Source organism: Mus caroli, chromosome 17 (assembly GCF_900094665.2).
Source record: "Mus caroli chromosome 17, CAROLI_EIJ_v1.1, whole genome shotgun sequence".
NCBI classification, from domain to species: Eukaryota; Metazoa; Chordata; class Mammalia; order Rodentia; family Muridae; genus Mus; species Mus caroli.
In genome coordinates, this window is record NC_034586.1 from 69,913,132 (window position 1) to 69,923,488 (window position 10,357).

The window sequence follows — 10,357 nt, forward strand, 5'->3', positions numbered from 1 at the left end:
TGTGTGTGTGTGTCTGTGTGTCTGTGTGTGTGTGTGTGTCTGTGTGTGTCTGTGTCTGTGTGTCTGTGTATGTCTGTGTGTGTCTCTGTGTGTGTGTCTGTGTGTGTCTCTGTGTGTGTGTCTGTGTGTGTGTCTGTGTGTGTCTGTGTGGGTGTGTGTGTTCATGTGTGGGTGGGTGGGTGCACATGTGTGCAAGTGTGTGCATATGCCAATGGGAGTGAGAAGAAAACCTCAAGAATACTATCCACCTCTTTTGGAACAGTCTCACTGGCCTGGAGCACACCAGGAATCCTCCTGTTTCTACTTCTCCAGCACTGGGCTCACAAGCATGCACCACCACACCCAGCACTTTTGCACAGGTTCCTCACATAGGATTTAAGTCTTGACTCTAGGTTGGGTTTTTCATGTTACAATCAAGGTGTCACCTGGGGCTGACATTATCTGAAGGCATGGCTGGAGATGATACTGCCACTGCTGAGATATGTCAGTCATAGGGCTTGTCATATGGTTCATTGCAGACTTCAACTCCTTACCATGCAGATTGGCCCAGAAGAAAGCCTGTGTATATTCATGACAAGCAGCTTGACCCAGAGCAGGAGACCGCACACTGCAACTCAGCATGGTTTTTCTACGACATTGAGTCCCTATGAGTAACTACTTTCAAGGGATAAGAAATTAAGATGGAAACTATAATAGAAAGATGAAGAGAGATGGGATGATTTGGGGTACATTTGATGATGTTGTGATCGTGTGTGTGTGTGTGTGTGTGTGTGTGTGTGTGTGTGTAGAAACGAGAGAAATTAAAACATCTACAAACGTTTGACCCATGGCACAAAATGAATAACAATATAATTTAATAAGAGGTGAAGAAGTTCAGAGGGTAGAAAAATCAAGTTCTGCCTTGGCCAGTTATGGTTATGATTAAAGACTCAAGCTCATTTATTGAGCAAACAAATACGCTTACATATTTGAAGAAAAGACATGATGAAACTTGAGATACAAATATAGGAATTACCAAAAATGGCTTATTGAATCATGCCATTATCTGAGATCTCTTGGGAAGTACCAAGAAAATAGGTCTTGACACTAAATTCTAGGAAACTCCAAATTTCATGATTATGTAAGTTGGTTAAGAACCATAAGAACTAAGAAGGTATGACCAGGAAGGTGACAAGGGGAAAAAGAATGTGGATTCTGAGAGCCAAAGCAATGCGTGGTTTTGAGAAGTGTTATTGAACATTGATTCAGATAAGAAAATAAGATTGAGTATTGGTGGTAACAAGCAACTTGGGGAGGGATGGCTTTATTTGCTTACACTTCCACATTGTAGTCCTCCTTGAAGGACATCAGGGCAGGAACTCAAGTGGAGCAGGATGCTGGAGGCAGGAGCAGATACAGAGGCCATAGAGGGATGCTGCTTATGTGGCTTGCTCAGCTGTTTTCTTATAGAACCCTGGTCCACCAGCTCAGGGGTGGTACCACCCATAATGGGCTGGGCCCTGCCATATCAATCACTAATTATGAAGATGTTTGACAGGCTTATCTGCAGCCCTGTTTTACGGAAACATCTTCTCCATAGAGGTTCCCTCCACTCGGATGACTACAGCTTATGTCAGGTTGACATAAAACTATCCAGTACAACGGATGTCACTGGTGCCCTCCCCAAACATGGTTGCTATGGAGGTGTGAGATATAAGTAACTGAGGAGAAAATGGGAAATAGAATATGGAGAAATAAAACAGACATGGGCCTTTTGAAGAGTGTTGCGATCAAGTGGCCAGAAATGTGGAACAGTAATTCAAACTGACTAGGGACACGGGTCTGTTTCTGAAAGAAGGGACCCTAGGCAGAAGCAGGGATGTGCACACTGTGACAGGAGAGAGACTATTGCACATGGTTGATTCTGTGGTGGGAGTATGAAGCCACTGTTTCTGTTTTGTCCCTGAGACGCCCAAGTTGTCTGAGTTTGCAAGGCCCAAGGAGATTCATGCTGTTTCAAAAACCAAAAATCAATAATGTCAACAACAACAACAAAATGGAGCAGTTTACCATGTGCACTATGCCATAATCACTTGATTGGGTGCCTTTCTTGGGGACTGTTAGCTCCATAAAAATAAAATAGTGCTTGGTTTGTTCAGCACTGGTTCTCCAGTGCCTGGAGAATTAATTGTGAAAAGGCAGTAAAGTGGGTTTAATTAACCACTTACTCCAGCCAACAGATGTAAGAGTCAAATACCAGCCTTTTACTTACGTGACTAAGAATTATTAGTCTTCACGGCAACTCTATAAATCTAGTACTCCTTGTATCCCCCATTTTGGGTAAACTGAGGAACAGAGAGATGAAGCAATGTATCACCTTTGTGTCACTATAGCAAAATACCTGACACAGGTTGAGGGGGTTGGATGGGGGAGGGAGAGACAGGGAGATTATGATTTTGGAGTTTGAATATCTAAGGTTCTATTGGGTGACCTGATTGGTTGGCCTCTGATGTGGGCAGTGGATGGCAAAGCATCCTGGTGAAAGGGTATTTTAGAATGTGGAATAAGGAGTTACCTCTCAGGTGGGATTCAGAGAAGCTCTGGTATCTCACAAACCTCTTGAAGAGTGGATCCCCAATTGACCTAAGAGCCTCTTATTTGGCTCCACCTCTTAAAGGTTCCATTCCACTTTCCCTAGGAACCAGGTTTTGTATCAAAATGGACCCTTGAGAGGTACTAAAACCACATCTAAAGTATAGCAAGTAATTTGCCCATTGCTCCAGAATTAGTAAGTAAAAGCAATGAGATTCTAATCCAGGTAGTCCTGCTCCGGGGTCTGCCACTTAAATCCTATCCTGATGCGTTCACTGCAACATACCAGTCCCCTCCCATATAAGGTGTGTTAGGGCACTGATTAAACACCTAGAAAGCACTAGACCTCCACAGAATAGGAACAATGGGCAGGGCTCCCTCCTTTGTTCTCATTCACTCTCCAGGAGGGAGAACCTGCTCAAGAAACCACTGCTGTCTTTGTCTTCCCTGTTTTTGCACATGAGAGCATTTCTAAAAGCAACTAAGTCATGTGTAGGCAAATCCCCAACTGGTTCTGCTAGGAGCAATGTCTGAAGTTCACACTGGGCTCAGAGAGGAGCAGACTCAGGAACTGAGTCATTGGCTTCAGTTAGAAAGAAGGCGGGATCTGGAAAGGTCCCTGAAGGGTCAGCAGTTGCACTGAGTCTGGGAAGGTACGTAGACATTTGTGGGTAGACAAGGAGAAAAAGGGCTGCTGGACAGGGGTAGGAGAAGCCCCAGAGACACAAAGGCCTGGTGAGAGAAGGCACAGCTTCTAGTGCTGGGATTTTTCAATGTAGCTAAACTGAATCCTATACTGTTTTGTTTTGTTTTGTTTCATTTTGTTTTGTTTTGGACAGTGTGTCTAAATATGTCCTGTGCTGACCTTGAGTTTGTTGTGTAGTCAAGGATAGCCTTTAACTTTTGTTCTCTTGCCTTCACCTCCTAAGTATTAGAACTATAGGCATTTGTCACCTATATGCATGGTGACATGCATGGGGGCATGCATGCCCAGTTTGTAGTGTACTGGAGCCCAAATCCATGGCTTTCTACATGCAAGCAAACACACTACCAACTGAGCTATGTACAGCCAAGGCATTTGCCTTGAGGTGTTCCCTGAGGTGAGACTATGCTCTTATCCTTTTTCATGGTCCAATCAAGACAGCAATGGGGCTGAAGGCCAAAGGTCTCCCTCTGCCTCCTATTCAGTGCTTATGGCAAGAACCTCCTTGGAGAAGATTGAGCTGAGCTATCAAGACATCAGTGCAGCCAGAGAAAAAGGCTCAGCAGCCACTGGCATGCTCAGAATTGCCCATGACCCAGAACCCCATCAAATTCACAGCCACTGACTGAGCTCCACCATATGCTTTGATTTCCATTGAGCTCCCATGGCACAAGATCCCTCCACTCATTCTTCTAAGACTTGCCTGCCTTTTCCCAAACACTGTGTGCAGTGATTTTGCAATGTGGGGAAGATAGGAATGATCCTAGCTATTCTGGAGTCTATGTGATTCAAGGTATGGATTAAATAACTTGCCTTACAAGAGCTTTAACCATATTGAGAAAACAAAAAAACAATAGAAGCACAAAGCACCGCCCTGGGCCCTGGATTGGATTCCAGCCAGAGTGATGTTTAAACTGAGACTTGTTTTAGCAAAGAGGAAATGGGAAAGAATTCTGGAGAGGATCATGTCAGAAGACTCAGAGGTAGAAGGAAAACTTCACATATGAGGAACTGTGAAGAGACCAGCATAGATGGAATATAGTAAAGAAAGCCACAGATGGGAAAATGTAGGGGGAGATGCTGATACTAAAGTCTGGTTCCCTAATTGAGTCTTGATTTGGTCAATAAAGAAGGTGGGATCCAATTGCTGGGCAGAAGGAACAGGTGGGACTTCCGGATCCCAGGAGGAAAAGGAGACACTAGAAAAAAGAAAAGGTTTTTCTGCCAGGCTTTGGAACAAGGAGCATGGAACTGTCATGTAAGATCTTGGGGAAGCTAAAACTAGTGGCCTCCACCACTGGTGGATAGCCAAGGAGGTCAGTGGAGGTGAGTTGATATAGGCTAGCTGATAAGTTTAAGGAAGAAGATTCTGTGCTGAGCAATTGTGTTAGTAGGCAAATTCTGAAGTAAACAACCTGCCTGCATGTTTTTCATCCACAGAGCAAAGGTGATCAGAGAGAGAAAGAAGCCTGGTTGTTGATGGCAAAGCTAAGCCAGAAGGAACAAAAGAGAAGCCAGGAGTGGGGCTAAAGGCAGCCAATCCTGGAGCTAAGCCGAGAGGGGCTAGAGCCCAGGCTGTGCTCTTGGGCAAAAGCAGGAGCGTCTTTTTAAAAATTACACGCAACAGGAAAATGAGACTCGGGGGAATGGGGACTTTTTATCTTACAGCATTTAGTTGAATGTGGAAAGGGTTGCTGTATTTCCTGGGCAGAGGTTGGTTCCCACAGAATAATAATGAAATACACTCTCTCTTTAAGAAACTAAGAGGCAGGCACACACACACACACACACACACACACACACACAAAGATGTGTCCAACATCCCCTCATCACAGGGCTTTATGCATGATAGTCATCAAGTCATGCTCTACCAACTGAGCTACATTCGCAGCCTAGAATATCAAACGTTAACAAGGAAGAATTCTGTGGTAGGAGAAGGATGCAGATGTTACTGAGAACTTCAACGTGGCCTCATTGATGTAGTGTAGCCACACCCTTATTTTCTCACTCCATTACAATAATGGAGTCTAAGCAGCAAACTCTGACAGACTTCCCCCTTCATTGATAACACCCCACTAAGGCATCCAATTATGGTCTGTTATCAGAATGAGCATCTGAACAGCTAAGCGTGTATTAGAGTCCCACCGAGTCAGTTCCCAGCTTTCTCCTTCTCTGTCCTGACCTCCATATCTACAGCCTTTGTTTTGTCTGAGAGAAAACTGGGAATTAAATGGGGCTGGGACAATGTGGGTTTCTACTGTGCCATTAACAAAAACACTAATAAATTGGATCTTTAAATTTAATTGCTAAACCAAGATTTTCTATGTTCTGGGCTTTGGCAAATCTCTGGTGAGAATGGCAAGTGTGGATAGTTATGGAAACAGAAGACCCCAGACTTGGAATGTAAACACCAGACTCTCACTCAATTGTGGAACCAGGAAACAATATGGTGGCTGGGTCCTCATGCTGGCCATTAACCATCACATTCTTCACACATCAACACTTCTTTCCTATAGAAACAGAAACCAAGAATCCTCTCAGAATTTCCTTTAAGTTACCAGAGAACAGAACCCCTAGTGGGACATGGAACCTCAGAGGGATGATGGGATTGGACTTTGCCATCAGAGATTAGTTATGCTCCAAATTGCCTATTAGGAATGAGTGCTGATAACACACTCACAAACAAACTCAGAAACAGCCACAAGATACTGATGAGTCCGCAGGACTCCCCAATAGATAGTTTCAATCCAGTGATCGATCACATGGATGACCCTGATTAAACTAAATGGATCACAGACTTAGACAAAGTCATGAATCTGGGAAAGGAAATGGTAAGAAATTGGAGTAACAGTGTTTGGTAGGGATAGGAGAGAAATAAGAGCGAGTAGGGGAGAAAATAGGCAAGGTATAATGCATTATATACAATGTGTGAAATTGTCAGAACACATATTTGCCTAGCAATATTTTTAAATTAATTTATTTATTTACTTTACATCTCAATATCAACCCCGTCTTCTCCCAGTACCCCCACACAAATACTCCCCCATTCCCCTTCCCCTTCTCCTCTGAGATGGGGGAGCCCCCTGGGTCCTGGGTCCATATCCCCCACTCACCCCAGCACATCAAGTCACTGCAGGACTAGGACATCCTCTCCCACTGAGGTGAGACAAAGAGGCCCAGTGGGGGAACAGATATGCAGGCAGTCAACAGATTCAGGAACAGCCCCCACTTCAGTAGTTGGGGGACCTGCATGAAGACCAAGCTACACTTCTGCTACATATGTTCAGGGGCCTAGGTCCAGCCCATATTCACTCTTTGGTGGTGGTTTAGTCTCTGGGAACCCCAAGACATTCTGTACAGTCGCTATCCTCTTTGGGTCCCTCAGTCCTTCCCCCAACTCTTCCACAAGACTCCCTGAGCTCCATCTAACATTTTTGCCCAGAAATATTAGTGATATATAAAGTCAGATTTTAATCCAAGGGAGTGTTATGTTCAATGTCCATAAAGGCACTAAAGCCTTTTATTCCAAGAGAGTCAGAAGACTAAGAGTTATAAGTGAGTGTGAATGAAAGAAGGTCTCTCTTGGTTGGTATTGTACCTTGTACAACTAACCTGGACAAATGGGGCTGTAAGGCAATGCTATGTTATGCCACACATAAGTGTGTTACTCAGACTCATTGACCCAGAAGCCCTGAATGATGCCAGATGTAAACCCTGAGAGTAAGACGAGCCTGCAATTAATACAATTAGTGAAAGCTGCTCAGCCACTTGGGCCTTGTAATTTAGAAGATCCAGTGATGTCCATGTGTGTTTGTCAGATAATAACACGGATAGTGTGCCTGAGAAACAGTCGTGATCTACCCATCGCTCCCAAGCAGAGCCATGTTCTTCTCTTCAAATAACTATTCTTCCTTGAGACAACCCCTGATGTACTACTGAGTCCTAGATGAGGCTGAGTGCATAGTCATGGGAATTGGAAATGCCATCCATGCACAGGCTCTGTTAGATCCAAAACACACTGACAGCGTTGGGTCATACACAACGGCATACCACAATAAAATAGAAATTGTCCCCAAACAGCCAGTTGGATGGCAGGTGATCCCAGTCTCCCTGAGCACTCTTCCTATTTTACTGCTGCTGTATTCGGAGTCACAAGTGATAAAGTATTTCTTTAAATGCACTGTTCAAGATCCAGATGCCTCCTGGCTAGGCCAGAAGGCGAAGCAAGTGAAGACTCACCGCCCTTTCATCCTTCAAGTCTTTGATGGTGATGCTACCGTTCATTCCGAGGTGTGGCATTGCTGTGATTTATTATTGATAGAAAAAAAATCCCATGGGGCTTTCTGCTTAGATCTCCTATCCTAATAGTCCTCAGGATCCAGACCAGGAAACAAAGATAAGACCAGTCCAAGTTACTAGTTGATCTGTTCAAGGCATGAGTTCAGAAACATTGAAACCAACCCTGAAACAAATATAAAGACTTTCTGTGATATGGATCTAGACAAAAACTTCATTTATCATCCAATTTTTATCAACCCCCAACTCTGGTAGAGCAAAGATGCACTTTCCTGCGGTACCCAGGAATTAGCATGACTTTCATTGTCTTGATCCAGTTCCCAAGGATACTGTCATTTCTCCTCAACTTGCTGGTGTGTGGATATGTGGTTGCACATCCCCTGGGAGAATCTTAGAGGGATATTTACTTTGTAGGTTTGTGTTAATGTAATGGGAAGTGGCTCCGTTGGTGATGTGCTTGCTACATAATCATAAAGACTTGAGTTCAAACCCCAGCACTCATGTCAAAAGCCAAGTGTGGTAGAATGTGCATATGATCCTAGCCTTGAGGAAGCAGAGAATGAAAGCTCCCCAGGACTCACTGACCAGACAGGCCTGCCTAAATGGCAAGGCCCATGTCCAAGGAAAAGCCTCCCAAAACCACAAAGTGGACTGCTCCTGAGAAACAACATCCAAAATTGACCTCTCCCCCAAAACCCCCTCTGTCTCTCTGTCTCTCTGTCTCTCTGTCTGTCTCTCTGTCTGTCTCTCTCTCTCTCTCTCTCTCTCTCTCTCTCTCACACACACACACACACACACACACACACAGAGTTGTACCAATACACACATGAACATGTCCAGGGGGCTCTGCAACCACCACAGCCAGCAGAATAACAATCTAGTAGAAGCAAAAAGGTAGTTTGCTTCAACAGCTCAGTGGCTGGTATTGGTTCAAACTTCAGGAGTCTGACCCTGAGTAGTTTGTTTGGTAGTAGTTTACTTAAACACAGTACAATTTGATAAAAAAAAAAAAATCCCAGTGATAAATAATTCAACCACATGGGCACAACAAAGTTTAAGACATGACTACACTGAAGTTCTTCATAAAGCACATGGGACATCTTCCATAAAAATAGATGAACAAGCTCACAATGATGAACAAGCTCAGAATGAGGGTCTCAGGAAGGATCTGTCTTGGCCACACAAATAGTGCAAAGGTCACAAGGCTATTAATCATATCTGTTCCCAGCCTTCTGATCAGAGCATAGGTCACACATCTCTCCTTTTGAAGAGACAACCCTTTATGTTTAACATTCCTGGTTTTCTGATGCTTATCTGTAAGCACAAGAACCTCCAGGCCCCCTACAAACAGATGCTGTTTCTCGAGGAGACTTGATCTTGCCTCCACTCAAGAGCCATGGAATCTCTGACAAGCTCATGTCTGGGATAACAGTGAAAGAATATGATTCTTTACCACACTAGCAATTGACAGCATCATTGCCCTTTGCTCAGTCCCCAGTGTTTCTGATTCTATTTCTAGTTCACTTAGCTGCACAGCTGGCAGCCCTAAAGGCACTGATCAAATAGTCAAACTGGGCACAGCGTTCTGATTCCCACTCTATCCTTGCCAACCATTTCAGGGATCCAGTTCATGTTGTCCCAGGAACTTAAGTGCTGCCACATGGTTTAGACACTCTCAAAGCACTTCATAATGATGACAGCTATCACTTTCGCCTGCAGCTGGCAGGAGACAGACACTATGGATCCAGGGATGATGGCTGTGTTTTCCCCATCAGTGTGTCTCTTAACACTCGGTCTTCCTAGGGGAATAAGGGAGCATCATGCCTGAAAAACCATCCAACTTTTCCCTCATAGTCTTTGGATTTCTTCTTATTCACGATAACAGAGAAGTTATGGAACATTGACCTCTCTGAATTAATAATTAATGTCTACCAGGTCCAAGTTTCAGCTAACTAGACAAACAAACTGAGAGTAATTGAGCTAGCTTCTCATGATAATACCTCTCTTGAAAGTTCTGGAATCTGGCCCACATTGATCTAACATTGTGTACTGACATGCTTGATAACAAATACGGTCAGTCAGAATCTAGTCAGAATAAGTAAGCTGCCTTGGATATTTTAAACAAAAATTAAAATACAGTAGCTTTTGTTTTACAATTTTAACAAGTCCAAAGTGAAGGAGAGGTACTTATGGTACTCAGGGTCAGGTACCATGAGAAGCCCTCTCGCCTGAAAGAGTTCTCTGGGGCTATATAGCAAAGGATCATACACAGAGGGTACAAAACCATAAACTTATTTTCTTGTAGTACTAGAGGGCTAGCACTATACCGGGAGTCAGCAGGACTGATTCTTTTCTGAGGCCTCTCCCCTGAAACTGGTAAATAGTCATTGTATAGAGATTTCTAACCCTACAGAAAAACAGAGCCATAATGATGAATGGATGGATTATTGATTGGTTGGTTGATTGATCAATATTATAATGTTGGTTCAGGAGATTATACATGATAGGAATTCCTAAAATCCACAGTCAGCAAGCTAGAGACTCAGGAATACTGACAATGTAGTCCCAGTATTCAAGGGCTTGAGAATAAGGAACCTTTATTTTATTAAACTAATAAGACTTATTTTGACCTAAACAGAACAGCAATGGCCTGTGCTGTAAGATCAAGAATCTACAAATGGGACCTCATAAAATTGCAAAGCTTCTGTAGGGCAAAAGATGCTGTCAATAAGACAAAAAGGCCACCAACAGATTGGGAAAGAATTTTTACCAATCCTAAATCTGATA